The sequence below is a fragment of the Adiantum capillus-veneris genome, chromosome 1 (assembly GCF_014529385.1).
Source record: "Adiantum capillus-veneris isolate H3 chromosome 1, ASM1452938v2, whole genome shotgun sequence".
Taxonomy (NCBI): Eukaryota; Viridiplantae; Streptophyta; class Polypodiopsida; order Polypodiales; family Pteridaceae; genus Adiantum; species Adiantum capillus-veneris.
The window spans coordinates 120886861-120911114 of NC_140931.1; the positions used below are offsets into that span (position 1 = coordinate 120886861).

Consider the following 24254-nt stretch of genomic DNA (forward strand, 5'->3'; position numbering starts at 1 on the left):
TATACAAATACGATGAGTGACCAGGGTCATAGAGTGAAGTTGACGTTCATCAAGACTTTGCTACGTACCACTGGACTATCAGGAGAGGCTTTGACGGAGGCTATGCCAAATTATATGGAGATGGATGACGCCAGTTTAGACAGCTCCATTGAGTTTCTTGGGCAATTTAGTTTGCCTGTACGTCCTAGAGAGGGTACATCCTCCCAGCCACACACAGGAGTGGAGACTTCCTCCCAGCCACACACAGGAGTGGAGACTTCCTCTCATGCAGTTCAGACCATAGCACATCGGTAATCTTCTCGATTGATAAAGTAGTAATGTCATTCTTTTTTTAATATAGAAATCTTAATATATGTATTCCCTTGATGTCTTTGTTTGCTTAGGACTCCTATTCTAGGTACATCACATCATGAGAGTCAGCGGCTTACACCTAATGTACCTCCTCTCAGTTAACACCCGATTCACAGGCTAGTGGCCATCAGTCTCGGAGGTATATCTATTATGGTGATTATGGATTAAATATCAAGTAGTTTTTTAAACTCTCATCTAATCTACCATATGTTTATATTGCATGTAGGCATCATCGGCAGAGTAGCACGCCACCAGGCCGATCGACTTGTGAGACACCACCTCAGCCGCCATCTCCCCCATCAGTGCCTCCACCTCCACCAATGCGCACATGCATTGGCAGCTTGGGTGTCACATGCGACATCTTGCCTGACGGGGCTATCCTCCAGCTCAGAGCCGGCATCGCACTCAAACGTCGGATGGGAGACCTTTGCTCATCTTATCTAAAGTAGGTTCATATACCATGGGAGTAAGTATTAATTAACATAAAAAATATAAATTTTAGTTTTTTAGTTGAATTACTAATCGACTTTATTTTGCACTGTAGTGATCAGCATGAGGATGACAAGACATATGTTATCAACACACTAGAGACATAGTATGGGACAGGATGGAGCTACAAGTGGATGGTCAAGCAAATGTGCAAACTCATGGGTCATCGATGTGATGCAGCACGGTAAATAGAAAGAAAGAAATATTATTAACATCTCTCTCTCTCTCTCTCTCTCTCTCTCTCTCTCTCTCTCTCTCTCTCTCTCTCTCTCTCTCTCTCTCTCTCTCTCTCTCTCTCTCTCTCTCTCTCTCTCTCTCTCTCTCTCTCTCTCTCTCTCTCTCTCTCTCTCTCTCTCTCTCTCTCTCTCTCTCTCTCTCTCTCTCTCTCTCTCTCTCTCTCGCTCGCTCGTCTCTCGACTCTCGATCTGCCAAGGTGGAAATTGGTCGGAGCTTCTCTCTAAGTAGTTGTAGCGTATAGTAGAGGCAGGCTGTATGCAACTTTTGCAAGGGTGCACCGTGCACTGTTGGGGTGCATGATTTTTCCTCTCTTCTATCATGCTCACCGCTTGGGACCATATGAGACAAATCAAATGTACATGGTGTCCAGCCAAATGAGCATCCTCAACACTTCTAGCTATCCCAGAATTTTCGTGTGTTGATGACACAAGGTCTAGAAAAGGTGCATTCGTTGCAACAGCCACTCCTCTTAGATCAAAATCTTTATCTTCCCAATGCTCAGGTCCTTGAACTATTGCACCTCCTCCAAACATGCTGCCACAAGTTCTTCAGTTCATTTTTCCTCATTGGTTTCACAAGAAAGTCCACATCTCCCTTTGACAAGCAATTGAATACCACATTCATGGAGTCATGATAACCGGAATGTGCTTGAGGGCCCCATGGTTCATAATTCACCCCAATAGACCTATGCATGATAAACAGGGCATCACGACCTCCGTCAGAACAAGGTCGACTTGGTTTATTCGGTCCATTAAAAGCTCCCATGCTAGTAACCCATTGGAGGTAGGTGTAACTTCATAGCTGCAATTGCGTAGAAGAGCACCAACTAGATCAAGCTGAATGCATGGAACTGATGCAAGTCTAGGCTATGTCGGCAATGACGACGGGGATGAAGACACCGTCCTAAGGGCTGAAATTTGTAATCTCGTATGTGCTGTCCAAAAACGCTATGGGCTGAGATCTGCGACTATGTCCAAAAACGTTGATTCTGGGACTGTTCTGTAGGTCTTTGACACTGAAAATCTGCAGGTTTAGGGCTAAAAACTGAGGTTTCTTGGGGCTGAATGTGCTACTCTTTAGGGGCTCAATCTGCTGGTCTTTCATTGCTGAAAAACGCCATGTTGAAAACTGTCAAAATCGCTAGGTGATGGGTCTCCAAAAATGCTAGGTTGTTGAGCTTCTGCTGTCGATGGTTGCTGAGCTTCTGCTGTCAATGGATATGCATCTACACTAAGTGAATTCATAGCTGCAATTGCGTAGGAGAAGTGGCGTCACTGATTCTACTGTTTTAAGGGCCAATCTGTTTTTTCAAGCGTCTTTATGTCTGTCTTCAGTGATGGAGACACCGTCTGATTAACATATGAAGGTTTTTGAGCTGGGAAGTTGGCAAGTAGAATTTGTGGGAAACAAACAAACAAGCCAGTATGCATCAGCCAAGTGGATGTAATTAGACAACTTTGGAGCATGGTGCTGCTCAGCTTTGCTCGACTTCCAAGCAATTTGGGCTCCAACAAAAAATGACACTGAGCAAGACAAACCAAAGGAGTGCTAGCTGCAAATTTGATATATCTGGTGTTGGTTTTATTTTGTGAAGATCCATGGTGCACAGGATGCATTTTCTGAATAGTCTATCTATGGACAATGTCGTCCTGATCATTTACGATGGTTTCCAGGATGTTTGCAAGCAAACTACTACCTTAAGTAGATGGATTCTTTCAGGCTTTATTTCACCCCTTGACAAATGCTATGATGCTAAGGTTGAATGTCTTTAGCCCCAAGCTGGGCATACTGAGGGAAGTATGTTGTTTATGTACTTGCATACTGATTCTACTGAGAGTCTACCAGCTTATTACTTCTGCCTGAGAAGACATGTTTTGAGGGCTAATGAGTTGCTCTTGTTGTTGGTTTTTTCCAAGTGTCTTCATGCCAATCGGTGACTGAGACAGTGTCTTAGAAACTGTGGATGACACATATGAAGGTTTTTGAGCTGGGAGGTTGGCATCAGTCTATGCCTTGCATATTATACAAGTATTGTTTGGCATGAGGTGGAGGAAGCAACCCAACCATTGTTCATTATGCTTGTGGAAACCCAATCAAATGATATTTGTAGCCCAATTATTTTTCATTCCCTATTTTTTACAATAGCAACTTTAGTTTGTTGCACGTGAAGTACCATATGAGCTTGTTACATGGAGTATCCTCGCAAAACAAAGAAGCAATCGAAGTATCATATGAGCCTGTGACACACAGAATTTTACAAGAAAATGTGGTCTTCCAAGAAGAGTGTGACAAAAGAGATTGATATTGGAACAAGCTTTCAACAAATTTGGAAAGGAAACAGGGAGAAATCTGTGTATACTCTGATGCAAGTAGAAGTTTGTTCTGTAGCGTTCACATGTCGTAGAATTGGAAGATTCTTGAAGCAAGTTATGCATTGTAGCTTTGTCCTAGATTACAAAATGGCGTTGCAAATTCTGATGCCAAGTTGAGTTACTTGCATCCAAATTCTTGGAAGGTTAGAGGCATTGAATTTTTTTCCTTATGGTGTACAAAATGAGCAACTTGAACAAGCAAAGCTCTTCTTTCGTCTGCTCTTCTTCTATGGAATCATGGATCTAATATGAGTAAAGCTTCAACAAATTTGGAAAAAATCTGGAAACTTCGTCAAGCAAATTAGGGCATTTTAGCTTTGTCCTAGATTATAGAATGTTGTTGCAAATCCTGATACCAAGTTCTCATTCCTGAAAGGTTAGAGGCGTTGCATGATGAGGGGTGATCATTGAGGGTAACCTGGACAAAGCAATCCCGCAAGAAGAGGCACAAGATGGAAGCGAGCATGTGGGGATATTTCTGGACGGCTTGAGTCATGGTGGTGTGGACTATGGTTTGTAGGGTGATAACTCTTGTCGTAGAATGTGGCAGAAAATTGAGGTGAAAGAGCTGGAGCTGGGGAGATTAGCAAGGAAAGAGGGAAGGAAGATGATAGAATTCAAGGAGGCGATGATGTAGCAGGCTTTATTTGACAAGTGGTATGCTAAGGTTGAATGACAGACTAAAGCTGGGAAGTTCGTGTACCAGGTCATAACGAGTATACTGATTGGGAAGTTAACTGTTTTGCCTGGGAGGACCAATCAATTTTTTCCAGGTGGAGACACCGTCTCAGAAACATATGAAGGTTTTTGAGCTGGAAAGTTGCCAAGTAGAATTGCTGGGAACCAAACAAGCGAGCTAGTTTATGTTTCTTTTTTGTCAGAATTTGACAAGAAAAATTTGGACCTATCTATACTCATTTGAGCAGCTTGGTATTGCTCAGCTTCAGATTTATTATCGTGGGTGTTGGTGGTTTTTCCTTCCATGAATTTTTAAGGATACGTTTTGGAATAGCCTGTCTATGGACATTGTATTGCATGTTGTTTTGATTTGAGGTCATCTCTCAAGTGTTGATGCCTGATGCCAACAGCTTCCTGGAACGTGGGCACGAGCGAGAGAAGCCATCTCTTTATTAATATGGTGAGTGCCATGCACCTATGCAATTCTGCCAACTATGGAGGTATCCTTTCCGCAGCTGCAATTGTGTTTTGCATGAGCGAGAACTACATTGTTGTGAAGAAGTTGATCCTGAATGTGGTGATTGCCACTAGCATGGCGATGTAGCCATGATTGTTGGTGCGTATGTGATGAGGAAAGGATGCATGCGGCTGTAGTAGACGTCCGTTCTTAGTGAGAGATTGAAATGATCACAAACAAGGTAAATGGACACTATGCGTGCAAGTGAATGAGACTGAGAGATAGAGAGAGAAGAGAGATACGACACCAGAGATGTTGTAAAACCCTCCTCCAAAGGCCCGAGTCTCGTCGGCGAGAGCGGTCTACTTATGATTGCACAAACTGGATCAAGCTGAATGCATGGAACTGATGCAAGTCTAGACTATGTCGGCGATGACGATGGGGATGACGACACCGTCCTAAGGGCTGAAATCTACAATCTCATATCTAGTGTCCAAAAATGCTATGAGCTGAAATCTGCGACTATGTCCGAAAATGTTGATTCTGGGACTGTTCTGTAGGTCTTTGACGCTGAAAATCTACAGGTTTAGGGCTGAAAACTGAGGTTTCTTGGGGCTGAATGTGCTACTCCTTAGGGGATCAATCTGCTGGTCTTTCGTTGCTGAAAAACGCCATGCTGAAAACTGTCAAAAATGCTAGGTGATGGGTCTCCAAAGATGCTAGGTTGTTGAGCTTCTGATGTTGATGGTTGCTGAGCTTCTGCTGTCGATGGATATGCATCTACACTAAGTGACTAGGCATGCACGGTCTACGAATAGACTCACAAAAGTGCCAGATCACTTCTAATCTATACTGACTGGACTGACTGAACCCTGATCATGTTGTAGCTTATCCACGAACACATAGGGTTGGATGTGTCACCTGACAGAGGGTGGTGAATTCATTGTTTTTTCTGTATCTCGTCCATTGCCTTATGCCTCACAATGGACTACACAATGATCCACTACCGTCCTTGGTTAATAGTCCTTTTGGTGCCAATTAGGCATTAAGAATTATGATTTCTCATAATTTCTCTCCCCAGTATCTTTGATGATCAACACATAATGGAGACTAAATCATATGCTATGGACTTGCCGAGAACGTCGACGATAATGAGGATGACAATGAGACGGGCCAGAATCTGAAAAACGCTATGGCTGAAATCTGCGAATCTTTATCCACTGAATTTTGACTATATGTCGATGACGACGATGCAACGACGACGCGCTGAAAACGTAGATATTGAAATCTACGTTTTTTGGGTTAAAAATGTAAACGCTCGTGGATGTGACCATGCGGCGAGGAACTGCTGCGAGGTTCGGTGGTTCTACGATGGAGTCTGATTGCTGAAAACTGAAAACGTTGGTCTAGATCTGGGTTTCGTCGCGGTGTCGAGAAATTTGCGGTCTTGCCAGAAAATCACCGGGCTTATGGCTGTGAGAGTTTGTGAGAGAACTCAACAAAAACTATATGAAGGAGTTAAACCATAGATGCCATGAAGACTAGGGTTTGGAAAGAAGTGCAATCAAAGAAGACTCACTCTTTCTCTCTTGCATTCACACACACAAAGAAAGAACACAAAAGAGAATGTCAAAACAATACGAAGATGAAAACATCAAGGCTATGGTCATATCGTATCATGGGTAATATGAAAGGGTTAATGGATGAGTTAATGGCATTCAATCTTGGCTGACCAAATAGGCTACGAATTGTTCTTTGGAATTGTAGTTTTGTGCTTACCATTATATATATATTTTGTCTAGTGATTGGGATTAATTGTGTATACAAATCCTCTTAGTTCATAGCAAGATAACTACGCTTACATCAAAAGAAAAATTATAGTCTATGAGAGGTAGTATGATGGGATCTGGTGATAGAAGTATTTCATTGAGCCTTTCAGGGCCAAAGAGAAACACTATACGTTGTTGAAAGTGTATTTTACGGCTAATCCATACGTTAATTCTAATAGATTGTACAGAGTGAAAGTGATAGAAATGATCATCATGTGGGTTATTCATCTAGGATAATATGTGAGAAATGTAGATATGAGAGAAGTGAAGAGATGAGAATTTTCCCTCCCAAGCCCTATTCTTGCCCGTAGACAATAAGGATACTGCGGGGAGAGATGTACCTGTAGCAAAGAGAACCTAAAATTTGTAGAGAGGATGAATTACTAAGAGTGAGAGAGATAGATTTGGTTAAGGAGATGAGATTAGATACATATATATATATATATATATATATATATATATATATATATATATATATATATATATATATATATATATGTCGGATTAGAGATGAAAAAGAAAACAATAAGAAATCAAGAAAACATCAATGTAGAACACATCTTACTTGACAAACCCTTCGGCACCATTATTGATGGAGAGAGAAGAAGAGGGGAGCACTCCACTTTGATTGATACGCCAAGTACAACACCTTCTTTGATTAGATTTGATCTTCCAAGGATAGCGTACAAGAATGGCTAGTCTTCCTCTAGGAGAAAGTGTAGGCTTGGGCTTATGTTAATGGGGCTAAGTACAATTAGGCATTACTACTCACTCCCTCAAGAATTCCTCTCATCAATGGCTTGAATGCTTGAGTTACTTCCAAGGAAGAAGAGGTCCCCTTTTATAGGTGAAGGGAACCCCCAAGGGTTTACACAAGAAGAGAGGAGCCAGTGTGAACAGGAATTGGAAAAGTTGGAAATGAGCTGTCCCTGCATGATGTGGGCAGATTGGGGTCCAGTATTTTGATCATATCTCCTCAACCGTGGCCCCAAATAAAAAAGTAAAAATATGGGCAAAACCTTCAGCTCATTAGCTACGATTTTCATTTTAAAATCGTTTTCCAATTCGCATTGGAACCTTGTGTAAAAAAATCATCAAAATAGGGTCCATTTATGGCAGCAAAAGTCTTCATGTGGTCTCCTTAGCCTAGACTTTCATTTAATTCCAAAGGACACCTCATGCCATATGAAATCATGACATTGCTCCTTGACAAAGTTTTGTAATCATGCTTGCAATAATGCATTAAAATAAGTGTATCTTTGAAATCATGCCACCTAGTGTCCCACTAGGATTTGATTCTCTCCTAGTAGCTATTTAAAAAGAAATATAAGAAAAGTATAAAAAATACATAGAATATATATATATATTGGAGTTTACCCTAGATATAGGATCTAGCTAGGGTGTGAGATGATAATGAAATAGTAGAAATAAAGAATCAATGCTTTTTGCCCCAAGTTAAAGAGGCGAAGCTATTGATGCTTTTCCCATAGTATTTTCTGATGGTAAAGTAAGGATATGTTACCCTTGAGAAAAATAATAGGATGAGATAGAAGGCTTATTATTATACTTAAATATGCATATGTACACTATAGGAAATATAATTATGTATCTAAAAAAATACAAGATAGATCTTGTAGCATGCGTTCCCACTATGTACGTGTCACAGCACGACATCCACTCCCTCTAAACCTGCACAACCTCCGGTATGTGCCACATTGTCTCTTTGTAAGATTAGACCTCTTGTACATCTTCCTTGTCTTCTTCTTCACTGGATGATTCCAGAGCTTCATGTTCACTTTGATCTTCACCTGTGTTTTTCTCTTCTTCCTCATCCATATCTTCTAGATCATTGTCTCCTCTTCTCTTAAACATTTTAATCCTTTTTCCTGCAATGGGAATCTTTACTTCTGTACCATCTAGTTCAGACAAGCTGTAAGTAGCATTTTCATGCACATGCTTTACAACATACGGTCCAAACCATCTTTTTGAGAACTTACGCATGACTGTGTGCTGGTTATCAAGGCTACTATCATACACTAAAACCGAGTCACCTTTGTCAATTGCTTTGCTCCTGAGTCGATGTCGCTTATCAAAATAGTCCTTGTTTTTCAACCTTGCATTTTTGAGTCATTCTTTTGCAGCTTCAATGTCTCCAGGTCTTCTATCTAGCTGCCTTATACGCAGTGCAAGGAGATCTTCCCTACTAAGCCCCTCTTGCCAAGGTAGTACATTCCATGTGGGAATTGTATCCTCAATCGGCATCACTGGCTTTTGACCATGCATTAGCTCCGCAGGCATGTAGCCAGTTACTGAGCTATGTGTTGTACGATCAGCCCATAAAGCATATGGTAACAATTTTGGCCACTCACCAACTCTTCCTTCGCAAGCCTTGGCCAAAGCTTTGATGATAGGAGGATGACCTCTTTCACTCTTTCCATTGCCTTCAGGGTTGCAAGCTGTAGTAAGAGAAAGCTTGATCCCTAATCTAGAAAAGAACTCCCTTGCTTCTTCGGCATCCAGTTCACCTCGATCTGGAGTGATTTTTCCCACACAACCATAACGGCAAATCACCTCATCAAGAAGGAATTTGCACACAGCTTCTGTGGTCTTAGCTCTTAATGCTCTTCCTTCAACCTGGTTAGTTAGGTCCTCTCCTGCAAGAACCAAGTATCTCATCTGCCAGAGTCCTAAAGGCATCGTTATTAGATCCACAACCCATTTATAGTGCATGGCTAGTGGATATGTAGGGTGCAATCCATCACGATGTCGAACATTTGAATACATTTGACAAGTTACACATGACTCTACAAACTGAGATACATCTTTATACATACCCTTCCACCAGTATTTTTCTTTCAACTTGGAGAAGGTTGCCCACACACCCCTGTGTCCAGCCCATAGACTCTCATGAAACTCTTGCATGAGCTTTACTTGAGTCTCTTTTTAACATATAACCCGTTGTGGTGTAGCACCCTTTTGTTTAGGATGCTTCCACAAGTAACCATCCCTTAAAAAGTACCCATATGCTTTCCTGCGTATCCTCTTGAATTCTTGTTCAGACCAATCATCCTGTTTTGTTAGAGTACTCAAGTACCTTCCAATAGAAAGCCAATCACCTTTATAAAGATCTTTCAAGAACAATTCAAGTGAATTAGTCATGCAGACATTGTTACCTTTGACATGAGAGATAGAATAGAATTTTGTGCCTACATCATCTCCCTCATCAATCATTTGTGACTCATCTTCATACCTTGCCCTTGATAGCATATCTGCCACTGTATTGTCTTTACCTGCAATGTGCTTAAACTCTGGATTTAAGGACTTAATGTAGGCAATCCACCGCAACATAGCAATGTCTGGTGTTGAGCAGCTTGTAATCATCCCAAGAAGTGGTAGACAATCTGTTTCTACAACCACACATGCACCAATTAGGTACTCTTTCCCACTTTTCAAGGCTGTAACCATACCCCATAACTCTCTCTTTATCTGTGGATAATTTCTTTGGCGAGCACTTAGTACCTTTGCTCCAAATCTTACCACATACCTGTGTCCTTCTTTGTCATCTTGCCCTATTGCCCATCCAATCCCTGTAGGACTGGTATCTACTGTCACAATCACTGGCCTTTGACGCTCATAGTCTACCTTTCTCAAAGTCGTTGCTGACTGGAGTGACTCCTTAAGCTTTTTCATGGATTTTACATGTGCTTCTGTCCATTTAAACTTTTGATTCTTTCTAAGCAGCTCATAAAGAGAATCAGCTACATGTGCATAATGTGGAATCCAAATAACATAGAAGACACATGCTCCCAGAAATCTTCTAACCTCAGTGATGCTAGTGCATGTTTCTTTCATTCTTTGGATGGCATCTACCTTTGATGGACAAGGTTTCCTACCATATGGCCCGCACATGTGCCCCACAATGAGCACTTCTTTGACACCAAACATAGACTTTTTCCCTGACAATGTAAGATTCACTTCTTCCAACCTAGACAAAATTTTATCACAATCATTTATGTGATTTACCACAAACCTGCGACATCCCTTGAGATCCAAAGCTTCATCTTTGTCACTTTCTTCACATCCTTTGATAGGCAAATCATCAATGAAAGGCATTGTGATTTGAGGAATAAAGTCACGTAAGACCTTATTCATCCCATTCATCATATGTGCAACCGAGTTGGTTGCTCCCTGTGGCAAGGTACGCATCCTTACCAAACCCAAAGGTTTCCTCATGGTTGTCAAGTCTCTGCTTTCGATTGCAAGCTGAAATTGATCATACCCTGAATAGAGATCCCCCATTGAGTAGATTGCCCTCCTTGCAATTTCCTCTGCAAATTCATCCACAATTGGACCTGTACCTACATTTCTAATTGTCACCTTGTTCACTGGTTGCATATCTTGGATGAAGCGTAGAGAACCATTCTTCTTTGGAACTATGAACCACCTGTTTGAGTATGGAGCACAAGAAGGCTCCAAGATTCCCATTTTGATTTTCTCATTCAGTAGCTCTACTAACTTTGGCAAATGAGCCTTTGGAACCGGAATAGGCCACAGATTCCAAGGCACCTGAGGTATTGTGAAAATTACCATAGGAGCTACAATATAAGGATCAACACATCCTATCTCATGTGGCTCAAATGCAAAAGCCTTACCATGCTTTGAAAGAATTTCTTTGAAGCACTTTGTCTCCTCCTGTGTTAGAAACTCCTCGCAACCAATCTGCAACTCTTGAGAAGACTCCTTTGTGAAGGTATGCCCGATCTTTTTAGGATTCCGCAAACTTGGTTGTAAAGAAGCCTGTTCAATCTTTTCCTTGTTGTTGGGTGGTAAGGGTGAAGCTACTAGTTTCACCTTCTTTGCTACACTCTTGTATTTAGTTTCAACATGGATTTCTGGGCCAACTGTTTGGCTTTCTTTAAAGGCTTCTATTACTTGATACATTTCCATAGATCAAACTTCCACAACTTCATTTTCAAGATGCAAACTAGACCTCATTATAGCATCAAGCTCACCCATAGTATCTACAAAAGAAACTTGTTCACACAAACCCAAAACATTTTCAGTAGGCTTTAGCAACCCACTCTTTTTCATGCCTATTTGTACATTATGCACATATTGCCTCTCATATCTCTTCAAATCTTCAAGTTTTGTAAAACATACTGATCCATTCCTTGTTACCAAGGAGCTCATCGAGAAAGTTTCACCTATTTTTGGATCAAGCGAGACCCTTTTTCTTTCTGTACCACTGCAATCCCGCTTTACAATGGTACTTGGCCAAAACCCATCATTTCTCTATGATCATGAAACTCTTTGCTTACCTTTGGTAGAGGATGTTCTCTGAGGTTGTCACGATTTCTTTCATGGTTTACACAGACTGTGAGAAATTGGACAGCTCGTTTACCATCTTTGCTACGTATTCTAGCATATGCTGAACCATCGTCCATTACCTTTGTTTCCATTCAAACTCCCACAATGTAGGGTTGTCCAAGGATGAGATGATATGAAGATGTATCCTGTACAAAGAAGTTTTGGTCAATCTTTACATCACCTATTGTTACCTTCACACCTGGACATGCTGCATACAATTCACCGGATGAATTTTTTGCCACTTTTACCATCCAGCCATGATCTGTGTCCATCGGCCATTTGCACTTGTTGTAGAGACTCTTTGACATTATGTTTATTTCTAAACCATGGTCAATCAAGGCAACAAATGGCTCTTCAAGATCACCTACCTTGACCAAAGTTTCTGTAGAAGCCCTTGCCCAATGACTTCGTGAATAGTAACTCCTAGGAATATCTTCAACTTCTTCATCATCATTTGAGAAATACACTTTCTTCACTCTCCCACTAGATTGGTAGCATCCTACCACAACTCCATCATTCTCCTTATTTTGCAGTTGCATCCCTTGTGTCTTTGAGGTTTCCCCTTCAACCTGTGGACGAGAAACTTCAGCAAGGGTTTGCCTCTTTCTCTTGATGATGTCAATGATCTCCTCATGGAATTCACAGTTTGCAATGCCAAGAACTTCTCCCAGAGTAAACTCAATCTTGCTATTCAAGATCCTTTCCTCCAAGACTTTCTTTAAATCTGTAGCAACCTCAATATCAGATTGTAGTTTATAAGTTGGGCCTTTTGTCTTACCTTTCGTTGGCTCTTTCTTCTTTCCTGTTGTAGACTCCTCCATGAGTACTTCAGGTGGAGATGCTCCTTGTGTTGAGGGTGTTTGAGAAGGCATTGAGTCGCTTCTTCCCCCACTTCTAGAAGCTCTTTTTGATGGTCCTTCATCAGCATTCTCACGTCTGTGCTTCTCTTCTACAATTGCCTCATTTTGTTGGCATTTGGTAATGTAGGCATGCATTGACAATGAGTCCACTGGATCATTCCATCCTGTTTCTAGACGTATGCAATCACCTGCTTCATGTAGAATCTCTTTTGTAAGCTTTCCCTTTTTAGCTAATTGCATGACATTTGGCCAAATTTGACCATGATGGTCACTCACCTCTTCATCACAAAAATGTTCAATTTTACTCCATAAGTAGCTGCCTCAACTGAAGAGGTGGCATGCTTGGTTGCCATATCTTCAACTAAGGTTTGCATTCCCCCCTTCCCAAAGTTAGTTCTCAAGGGTAGACCTGTCTCTCTTAAGTGGATTTTACCATCCTTAAAAAAGACAACATCTTTTGACAAAGCATCACTAAAATCATCACAATCCCTTCTTACATGGTCTGTACTATCACACCAAATACATCTATTAACAAACCCTTCTTTGGGCTGTTGTCTTTGCCTAGGAAGTGGCCCTGATGGTTGGCCTTTTTCTTCAAGCTTTGCAAACTTCACCTTCAAGTCACGCATTCCCTTCACAAGCTCATCTAGCATGGACTCATCAAACTTAGGAGCGATAAAAGTAGGCTTTACCATTTTGTCATAAGTTGAGGTGGAAGGACTTATAGTGTTTACTACCATCTTGTCCCTTCTTCTTTGTCGTTTGGCAAGCAATGAGACAGCACCTTCAACCTCATTCTAGTCGGTCTTTAGTCCTTGCTCAGCATCTTTATCTTCAAGAAGAAGCTCCAAATTTTCTTGAAACTCTTTACCTGCAGCTTGTAAGAAAAGATTTGTCTTCTCTGCATCTAGTGTGGCCCTTTCTGTCCTAGTGAGTTGTGCATAGCGCCGCTCAAATTCCCTAAGTAGCTCTGTTATTGATAGTCCTTGCTTTGGCTTGACTACCCATTCTAAAATTGTCCTTTTGGTCACTCTCTCCGAGTCCTCCATGAAATATTTCTCCTTTAAAGCTACTTTGAGTTCTTCCCAATTTCTCCAATGCCCATCTTTAATTTCCCTAGCATGCTCCCTAACTTCTGGAGCAACAACTAGCTTAAAGCTTTGAATCATCTCACCTTCTGACACGCGATGCAGCTCCATCTCCTTCACATACTCGCGTAAGTAATTGGTTACATCTTTGCCATTGAACTGATCCATTCTGTTGACGACCGCTTGTATGGCCTTCATTGCTGAAATCTCCCTTCTTTCAGTAGCATGTTGTTGTTGCATGAACATTGCAAATGCTTGAAACATTTGCATTGTTGTTGGGTCAAAATGCATACCCTGTTGCTCAACATGATCACCCATGGTTACCCACAAACTCTCACCCTAGCAGATTTGCGTCGGGTTCACCAAAAATATGTCGAGAAATTTGCGGTCTTGCCAGGAAAGCACCGGGATTATGGCTGTGACAGTTTGTGAGAGAACTCAACAAAAACTATATGAAGGAGTTAAACCATAGATGCCATGAAGACTAGGGTTTGGAAAGAAGTGCAATCAAAGAAGACTCACTCTTTCTCTCTTGCATTCACACACACAAATAAAGAACACAAAAGAGGATGTCAAAACAATACGAAGATGAAAACATCAAGGCTATGGTCATATCGTATCAAGGGTAATATGAAAGGGTTAATGGATGAGTTAATGGCATTCAATCTTGGCTGACCAAATAGGCTACGAATTGTTCTTTGGAATTGTAGTTTTGTGCTTACCATAATATATATATATTGTCTAGTGATTGGGATTAATTGTGTGTACAAATCCTCTTGATTCATAGCAAGATAACTACGCTTACATCAAAAGAAAAATTATAGTCTATGAGAGGTAGTATGATGGGATCCGGTGATAGAAGTATTTCATTGAGCCTTTCAGGCCCAAAGAGAAACACTATACGTTGTTGAAAGTGTATTTTACGGCTAATCCATACGTTAATTCTAATAGATTGTACAGAGTGAAAGCGATAGAAATGATCATCATGTGGGTTATTCATCCAGGATAGTATGTGAGAAATGTAGATATGAGAGAAGTGAAGAGATGAGAATTTTCCCTCCCAAGCCCTATTCTTGCCCATAGACAATAAGGATACTGCGGGGAGAGATGTACCTGTAGCAAAGAGAACCTAAAATTTATAGAGAGGATGAATTACTAAGAGTGAGAGAGATAGATTTGGTTAAGGAGATGAGATTATATATATATATATATATATATATATATATATATATATATATGTCGGATTAGAGATGAAAAAGAAAACAATAAGAAATCAAGAAAACATCAATGTAGAACACATCTTACTTGACAAACCCTTCGGAACCATTATTGATGGAGAGAGAAGAAGAGGGGAGCACTGATTGATACGCCAAGTACAACACCTTCTTTGATTAGAGTTGATCTTCCAAGGATAGCGTACAAGAATGGCTAGTCTTCCTCTAGAAGAAAGTGTAGGCTTGGGCTTATGTTAATGGGGCTAAGTACAATTAGGCATTACTACTCACTCCCTCAAGAATTCCTCTCATCAATGGCTTGAATGCTTGAGTTCCTTCCAAGGAAGAAGAGGTCCCCTTTTATAGGTGAAGGGAACCCCCAAGGGTTTACACAAGAAGAGAGGAGCCAGTGTGAACAGGAATTGGAAAAGTTGGAAATGAGCTGCCCCTGCATGATGTGGGCAGACTGGGGTCCAGTATTTTGATCATATCTCCTCAACCGTGGCTCCAAATAAAAAAGTAAACATATGGGCAAAACCTTCAGCTCATTAGCTACGATTTTCATTTTAAAATCGTTTTCCAATTCGGATTGGAACCTTGTGTAAAAAAATCATCAAAATAGGGTCCATTTATGGCAGCAAAAGTCTTCATGTGGTTTCCTTACCCTAGACTTTCATTTAATTCCAAAGGACACCTCATGCCATATGAAATCATGACATTGCTCCTTGACAAAGTTTTGTAATCATGCTTGCAATAATGCATTAAAATAAGTGTATCTTTGAAATCATGCCACCTAGTGTCCCACTAGGATTTGATTCTCTCCTAGTAGCTATTTAAAAACAAATATAAGAAAAGTATAAAAAATACATAGAACATATATATATATATTGGAGTTTACCCTAGATATAGGATCTAGCTAGGGTGTGAGATGATAATGAAATAGTAGAAATAAAGAATCAATGCTTTTTGCCCCAAGTTAAAGAGGCGGAGCTATTGATGCATTTCCCATAGTATTTTCTGATGGTAAAGTAAGGATATGTTACCCTTGAGAAAAATAATAGGATGAGATAGAAGGCTTATTATTATACTTAAATATGCATATGTACACTATAGGAAATATAATTATGTATCTAAAAAAATACAAGATAGATCTTGTAGCATGCGTTCCCACTATGTACGTGTCACAGCACGACAGCGGTAGATCTACAAAATGCTGGATGGTTATGCTGATGCAAAAATGCTAGGGCTGATCTGCTATCTTGCTGTGGAATCTGCTAATGCTAGGGCTGATCTGTCTTCTGCTGCTGTCGGGGCTGATCTGCAGTGCAAAAACGCTAGGGCTGATCTATCATGCAAAAATGCTAGGGTTTTCAGATGGGCTTCACTATTGGTGTCAGCGTCCTCGTATCTTGGGCAGCGACGTGTTTTGATTACCGTATACGTAGCCACAAAAAGAAAAACGATTCTGAAGGGAATCGAACCCTGACACTATCCATATGAGGCTATCACCACAAAACTCCCCACCACCCACCCTTATTAGTAAGATTTCAAAAGAATAAAAATCATGACTTAACAAATGAATTACTGTGAGATTAAATCTTACCCAATATAGGTTGATTTGTGAGTTGATACGCACGGCTAAGAGTCCTCATCGTCATCTCTAAGATTAACCATCAATAAAATCTCATCTTCATTATCTTTGTTTAGTTCTTCAAACTCCTCTGTCGTTAAATCTGTGTTGACGTTCATTTCCTCCATGTGCTCGACATCCACTATTTCTTCCTCTTCGGTGTCTGTAGTGTCAAAGTACGGATGGTTGTCGTTCTCATCATCTACAACGTCATCATGATCGGCAAGAGAAATTCTACACGTCTCTAACATGGATGTGTCTAGATTCGAGGATGTTACCAATTCATCCTGATTTGCTTCCTCAGGGTCAACGCTATCAAACAACTGACGACCTCTAAGTTGGACATGCACAACTTGCCACCATGGATGAGAATCTGGGTTCTTGTAAAAGAACGCTTGCTCAACATGAGTTGCCAGAATGTAAGGCTCTCTTGTTGCACGCATTAACTACGAGGAGTTGACGGACCAAAATCTGGACGGTTCTCTTCTCATTGTGGAACTATTGCCTTTATACTCGGCACGAAACCAATCCACCTTCAGAATCACCTGTGAAAATGCACGAATCAAAACTTTAGAATTATGTATAACTTCAAGAAATCTACATGTCATTGTTGTATGAAGAGGGATTTCATTCACCTATTTTAAGATCCGATACGATATTTCATAAATGCAGACTATGGTTCCCACATAACTCAGTTCACTATCAACAAGATTTGTGTCTCTTGAACTTGCACGTGATAATTGCTTGAAAGAAGCAACAACGGAAGAATCTTGAGTTAGACATAAGTCGTCAATAGCTTTTATTCGAAGATGTTGACCATAAGCCCACATGTTTGTATACATTTGAGCCTAGATCAATATATAAATAATATAAGAAAAAAAGGAATATTGCTTGTTTAGTTTAAAGTTTTCAAAACCCAAAAGTTACATTTCTTTCACATCCGATCATAAACTCTCTCTGTTCCCTTGAGATTGTCTCATGATCTCTATCCGCCGGTTGCATACTGGTGTATAACCAATCCATGAAAGAAGGTACGTCTTCGATGTTATTTACGTTGGTTTGACGTCTGGATCTCTTGTTTTTACGTCAGTCAACTCGTTGGTTCGCAATTTTCTCCTCGTACTCCTCAATAAATTGTTGCATGCATTCGCTATTATAGACAATGAAAGTAGAAATATCCAAATTATCTTGGATCTTAAGTCAAAAAGGGACTCCCTTACCAGACAATACCTCATCTGACATGGTAGAAGAAGACTCATTTGTCCATACGCATGGATCTTCAAAATTGGTTTGCTCAAGATATTCACAAACGTAATACATGCATTCTTCAAGCATCCATCCTTCCGCCATAGAACCCTCTGGTCTTGCTTTTTGACATACATAACCTTTCAGTACTCCCATTAATCTCTCCGCCCAAAACATCCATCGAGTAGAAACAACACCAGCAAGCTCTATCTTGTCCACTAGATGGATTAGCAGATGAACCTGGATATCAAAAAAGGAGGTTGGAAGTTCCTTCTCCATTAAACAAAGAAGCTCTATACATTCATGCTTCTTTTGTGGAATTAACCCTTTGTCAATTTCTTTAGATGTAATCCATCTATCAATAAAAGAAAGAAGATATTAAAGTCATATTTGAATTAAGAACTTATCAACTAAAATTTTATACTAAAATTTTATGAGTGATAAATACCTTGCAAGAGATCCAAAGCAATATATTATGTCTCGGACTCCTTGGGTAGTACATCCATCAATAACAAGGGGTAGAACATATTGTATACATGATTAATCCAATCAACAAAACATGCAAGAAAATAAATACTTACGAAGATTGATAAAACATTACCTTCACAAAATTGTGCCAATCATGTGTTTTTAAACCAGACAAGCTCTTGTCATCTAAAGTGAACATGTTTCAACAAGATGCTCCATATTCTGTAGGCGTACGAATCAATTGAATCCTCTTGTTGATAGTCTGTACCTCTTCTGCGTTGAGTACACATGGGGCAGGCTCATAGGTTGTGTCACGTCCAGTTTCATCAAAAAGTGGCCATAGATTAGGCTTTGAGTTTCGATCCTTTAAGTCATTTCTTGTTGCCAATGTGTCTTTCAAGCCAACAAGGTGTTGCCATAACGAATGACCAATGTTCTTAAATATATTCATAGGATCAAGAAGATGACATATCTTCAAATCCTTCCAATATTCCAAAGTGTACCATATCGAAGGACTTTGAGCCAGAGAACGTTTTCCTCTAGCTCGCACCTTCACAGCGTCATCATCATCACCGCTTATGATCTCCGACTCCGGATTGATAGCGGTCCAAAAGTCCACTTTAAATACCAATTCTTTGGTGTGTTTGGTATTGGACATTTCCCTTCTTCTACCTTCCCGTTGAAATGTATGGCTTACCTTCTATTTCGTAGATGATGCTCTTCAGGTAAAAATCGTATGTGTTGAAGATATATATTTTTGTTGAGGTTTTTGCTATAAGTTGATCTCAACCAATCACCACACACAGGACAAGCTTTATAACCCTTGGTACATATTCCTGCATGAAAAACATAACAAAGATTATTAGCGCAATAAATATACAAAAAACGTATGAAAAAATATATATATCTAAACCATTTACCTGAGCAAAAACCATATCCTAGAAAGTCATGGATAGTCCATGCTAAAATCCCACGAACAATGAAGTGTCTTTCACCAATGCTTCTTGACATATCCACGACATCAATCCCTCTCCACAAATCTTGAAGATCGTCAATGAGAGGAGCCAAATATACACTCGGTCTTTAACTTGTCACTTTCCTGGGATTAAGAGTGAGAGCATTAAATGCTCTTTCTTAATACTAAGATATGGGGGTAGATTATAGCTAATAACTACCACCGGCCATGTAACCTATTTACTTGATTTTGTAGAAAATGGATTCACACCATCTAATGCTACAACCATCTTTAAATTGTGTGATTCTTTTGTGAAATTTGGCCATGGCGAATCAATATGCTCAAATGCAGGACTATCTTGCGGAATTTGCATTACTCCATCTTTGCTCTTGTGCTCCGCTCCCCATGTCATAAGCTTAGCTAATTCGGGACTTTGAAACATATATTTTATACGCAGAGCCAAGGGAAAATGTCTCAATACCTTTCTAGGGACCTTACCTTTCTCATCTTTATAACGAGGCGTTTGACATTTTGGGCACGTCACATTGTCCTCGTACTGATGTCTATATAAAATACAATTGTTGGGATATGCATGTATGGAAGAATAGTCAAGTCCAAGACTACTTATCATCTTCTTCACCTCATCATGTGATGTAGGAATGGAATTGCTTGTCGGCAAGAACTTTTGAGAGACTAGCCTGCAAGTTGATTAAAAATATGATCAATAACAAGCACCAATGTTTAGAGTGTAACAAATAAATATGTTAGATGTATACATACTTCAATAGTGCTGAAACGGATACATTACTCCATCCAAAATGGTTTTGAAGATTAAGAATAAGTAAGCTTGCACTTAGTCGTTACACTTAGTCGTGTCAGTTGGCTTCCTTCGTAGATATGCTTTAGAGCTTCTTCTTGAAGATACTTCTCATTGTTAGGAATATCTCTCGCACTATCATTTTGATGCCAATCCTCGATAAAATCAGCCATGCCATTGTCATTATCAAAGATATCATCACATCCATTAAAGTCCTTAGAATATTGTTCCTTTAGTCTTGCATTCGTATTAGGATCACTCGTGCGTAGGATCCTCATGCACTCTATTGACATTTGAGATACGTCATGTGAATGTTGATTTGTGACGTTATCAATGTCATAATCTGGAAGCTGCATATTTGAAGGTAAAGAAGATTGTATCAATAGCATGCTTATATATAAAAGGAGAGAGAGAGATGTGCATGGAATTCAATAACATTTGGAGACAGCAAAAAATAATATCAAAATAAATTAGCGACAGTACGGAACATAATGCAAATTAAAGTGTAGAATTAGGATACAAGAGTTCAAAATAACATTAGGAATTGTATACAATGAGCTCTTAACCCTCATCTGTTAAGGGTTCTCGTGGAGGTCTACGCCATCCATAATTGACTAGCAATTCATCACCAGCACGTAATGATTTAATAGCATGGACAACTATATATCTTGGTACATCCCTACTCATGTGTCTTGGTTCATGAATATTCTTACACTCCACAAATGTGCAATTGGTTCTTGCACTTCTCCCTCGACTACTATTGATTAAACCTGCTATGTTTCCTTGAGAGTAAGGTCTTCCATCAACATAGAGTCTTTGGCCTTCTGCATGTGTAATCCCTCTAGCAGAAAGAGAGGCTGCATTGAGACATAATCCACAAGTAGTCATGCTCTGGATGTAGCGAGTGAGTTGATGCCATGGACCCCATCTATATATAGGTCCACAAAAAGACATAAGGGTGACCTCTGAATGAGGGGGCACATGAAAATCCTATGCAATAAAGATGCCTCGTCCCGCTCCACTGATGGTGGACGGAGCAATCATGTAGTGATTGCCCCAAAATCCAAAAACCACTCCATCTAAAGGAAGTGGTCCTCCCTGTCAGCCTCTGTATCGTCTACGATCATACTCTGTACTAGATCCTGTAAATGAGTAGGCAACGGATGATCTCCACCCATCTCAGCCTCCAATGGAGGAGGTAGAGGATGTCGAGAAACCTCAAGCTGCAACTGACAATTGACATGACCGTGCGTGTGCGAGAGACATGTGCACCACTGGTAGTAAAGTCATCCTCGTCATCAAGTGAAGATACCTACATATATAATCTAGTTACATTATATATATCAATATTTGATTTTTAAAAGTCCAATATCAAACAAAGGGAGATCAGAAATATACCATAGGTCAATGTCGCTCCTCAGGTGGTGGTGCTTGCTCAAAAGTACCAAAAGTCATCTGATGTGAAAAGCACCCCGTCGTGGCCTGCGATACGTGCCCAACAACGAGCACACCAGCATATAATAGGCTCATCATAGTAGAAATCATCATAAACGGGTTCATGTGCAGTATTGGAACTCTGTGTACCCCGGCTACCACTAGTAGGAGGTGGTGGTGTACCCTCTGATTGATCCGAATCTGGATTTCAATTACCATAAAAACATGAGACATTTATCAAATGACCAAAATAAAAAATTCAATAAAAGTAACAAAACATTGAAGTCTAATAGTTATATGGTATATTCTGACACTAATTGTAATTTAAAAAATAAACAGGCGCTATTGTATGGTGCCGTCAAACAAGAGAAAGGAAACCATTTGCATGGAGACATGGCAATTCTTCCGCAAGGAGATGCGCCTACGCATTAATTTTCCCCAACAAAAGGTGTGTGCCTTTGGTAATATATATTAGAATTAATATGAACTTTCCTAGATTGATTGTAACTTTTCTCTAATCTATGTTATTTTGTTTATTCAAGTTTGCTTAGGAGACATCACGCAAGAGAGTAGCTTTACGTCACACATCTAGACTAGGGCGGATGGGACGGGATGGATTTGTGGCCACATTTGTGAGTATAGACCATTCACATTTTAACTTTTAAAGGTAGTATTATTGAATGCAAAAATTAATAAGTCTTTGGTTGTGTCTTAATGTAGACAAAAGACTATGGTCATGCACCGACCGCACAGGAGATAGAGTAGGCCACGTACTGCGGCTATCGTGCTTTGTGTCAAACACTTACTCACACTCCAGATCCACTTGTACGTATCTTTGTTTTGCTTTGTAGTTTTTTTCATGGTAGCTATAATATATTCTTTTTTTATTTCACTAACTAATACAGGAGCAGCATGGGGAGGCTGATATGACATAGGTGGCTCGATAGGAGGCCGAGGGGCGACGTCGAGAGGCTGAGAGGAGTAGTGGCCCAATCACTGGCCATGATGGTGACGATCGTGGAGATGAGGACAGTCGTAGTCCCACGGTTTAGACCAGCGGTGGTGGCACTAGCGATCATGAGACCGATGATGGCGATTCTTCCAGTAGTGATGGATCACATAGTGATCCTGCGTAGAGATTTCTTTTGCATATTTGGGATCGTTATATATGTATTTTTTAGTGTGCATTACTACATCGTATGTGATGATGAGATTTTTTTTGTATATGTGAGGATTGATCACCACACATTTTGGACACATGTACATAAACTTACTGATGATATATACTGACATGTGTTTGTTGCATCACTGAATTTGTCTATTGTCAAACAATTAATTATTTATCTATAAGGTAATTAGCCTAAGTAACCATCTCAATGTTATTTATTTGTCTTTATATATATATATATTTTTTTAAAAGATGGATTGAAATTGTGGTCATTGTGCTACCAAATGATGATGTGGCATGTGAAACCCAGTCCTAAGTTTTCTGTTAGTTGCTCTACTTCTCAAAACTAAGGCATTTTGATCTTATAGAACTCTTGTGCAAGTCTTTAAGAATATAAAAGAAATATCCCTCGGGATGCTAGTCTTTCTGTTCAGTTGTTGTTGTCCTAGTTTTTGGTCACCGCCTATGGCTTTTCGCCCGGTCGGTTAACACATTGTTAAAAAGGCTTCTAATGTTTTTTTGAAGATAAAGATTTGAACTATGATGTTTCAAAGTACCAAGCATCATACGCTCCAAGTTTCAAGTTACATACCATGTACCATGCACCAACTACAAGCATCATACGCGCGAAGTTTCAAGTTACGTGCCATGTACCATGTACCATGTACCATGCACCAACTACAAGTATCAAGTTTCATTATGGAACCTGATACCAAACCCTAAATCAACTGCCAAATCTAACACTAACAAGTTTTCTTGGTTTCTATGCCAGGCTCTAGTATTAAGAAGCTTTTGATTTTCACATCTTTTGTAAAGGTAGCAGATTTAACGTTAAGTGTCAGATTCTACATACCTTGTATCAAATCAAGTACCAAGTTTCAAGTTGCAAGTACTAAGTACCAAATCAAGTACCAAGTACCAAGTACCTTATACCAAATCTAACACTGGTTTTATTGTTTTCGTGTTAATTTATTACAGTACCACAAAGTTACTCCGACCAATTAGTACCATGGACCATGTACCAATTCCAAGTACGAAGTTTCATTATGGAGCCTACAGCCAAATTAAAGCAAGGACCAAGTACCGACATGTACCAAGTACCAAGTATCAACATGTACCAAGTACCGACATGTACCAAGTTTTCTTTATTTTCATGTTAAACCCACATGTCCCGAGTTGTATGAAATAGGAACAAGTTTTTTTTTATTGTGGACTCTAGAAACGGTCCATCGACGAGCCGTTTGAGCTCTTATGAGCCCACATGGAATGTCCATGTACCAATGAGGCATATGGGCAAGCTATACGGCTCGCTAAGAGCTCAAACAACTCATCTATATATGGATCGTTCTCAAAGTCCTCGAGCAAAAAACACTCAGAAACAATATATCGGTCAGTTGTTTGAGCTCTCAGCGAGTCCTATAGCTTGCCCACATGCCTCTTTGGCACGCGAAAAAGCTATGTGGGCTCGCAGAATCTTAAATGGTTCGCCAATGGGCCATTTCCAAAGTAGTCCATCCAAAGTGGTTTGCGAGCGTTTTTTTGGTCGTGGACTTCAAAAATGGTCGATCGGCGAGCTTTAGCGCATGGAGCCCACG

The 24254-nt window shown here is 40.0% G+C and overlaps 2 pseudogenes; one reads left to right on the plus strand and one right to left on the minus strand.

Moving 5' to 3' along the window:
• The first annotated feature begins 12 nt into the window (after positions 1-12).
• LOC147465453 (uncharacterized) lies at positions 13-22627 on the plus strand (annotated as a pseudogene).
• LOC147465454 (uncharacterized) lies at positions 16535-17063 on the minus strand (annotated as a pseudogene).
• Positions 22628-24254: the final 1627 nt, after the last annotated feature.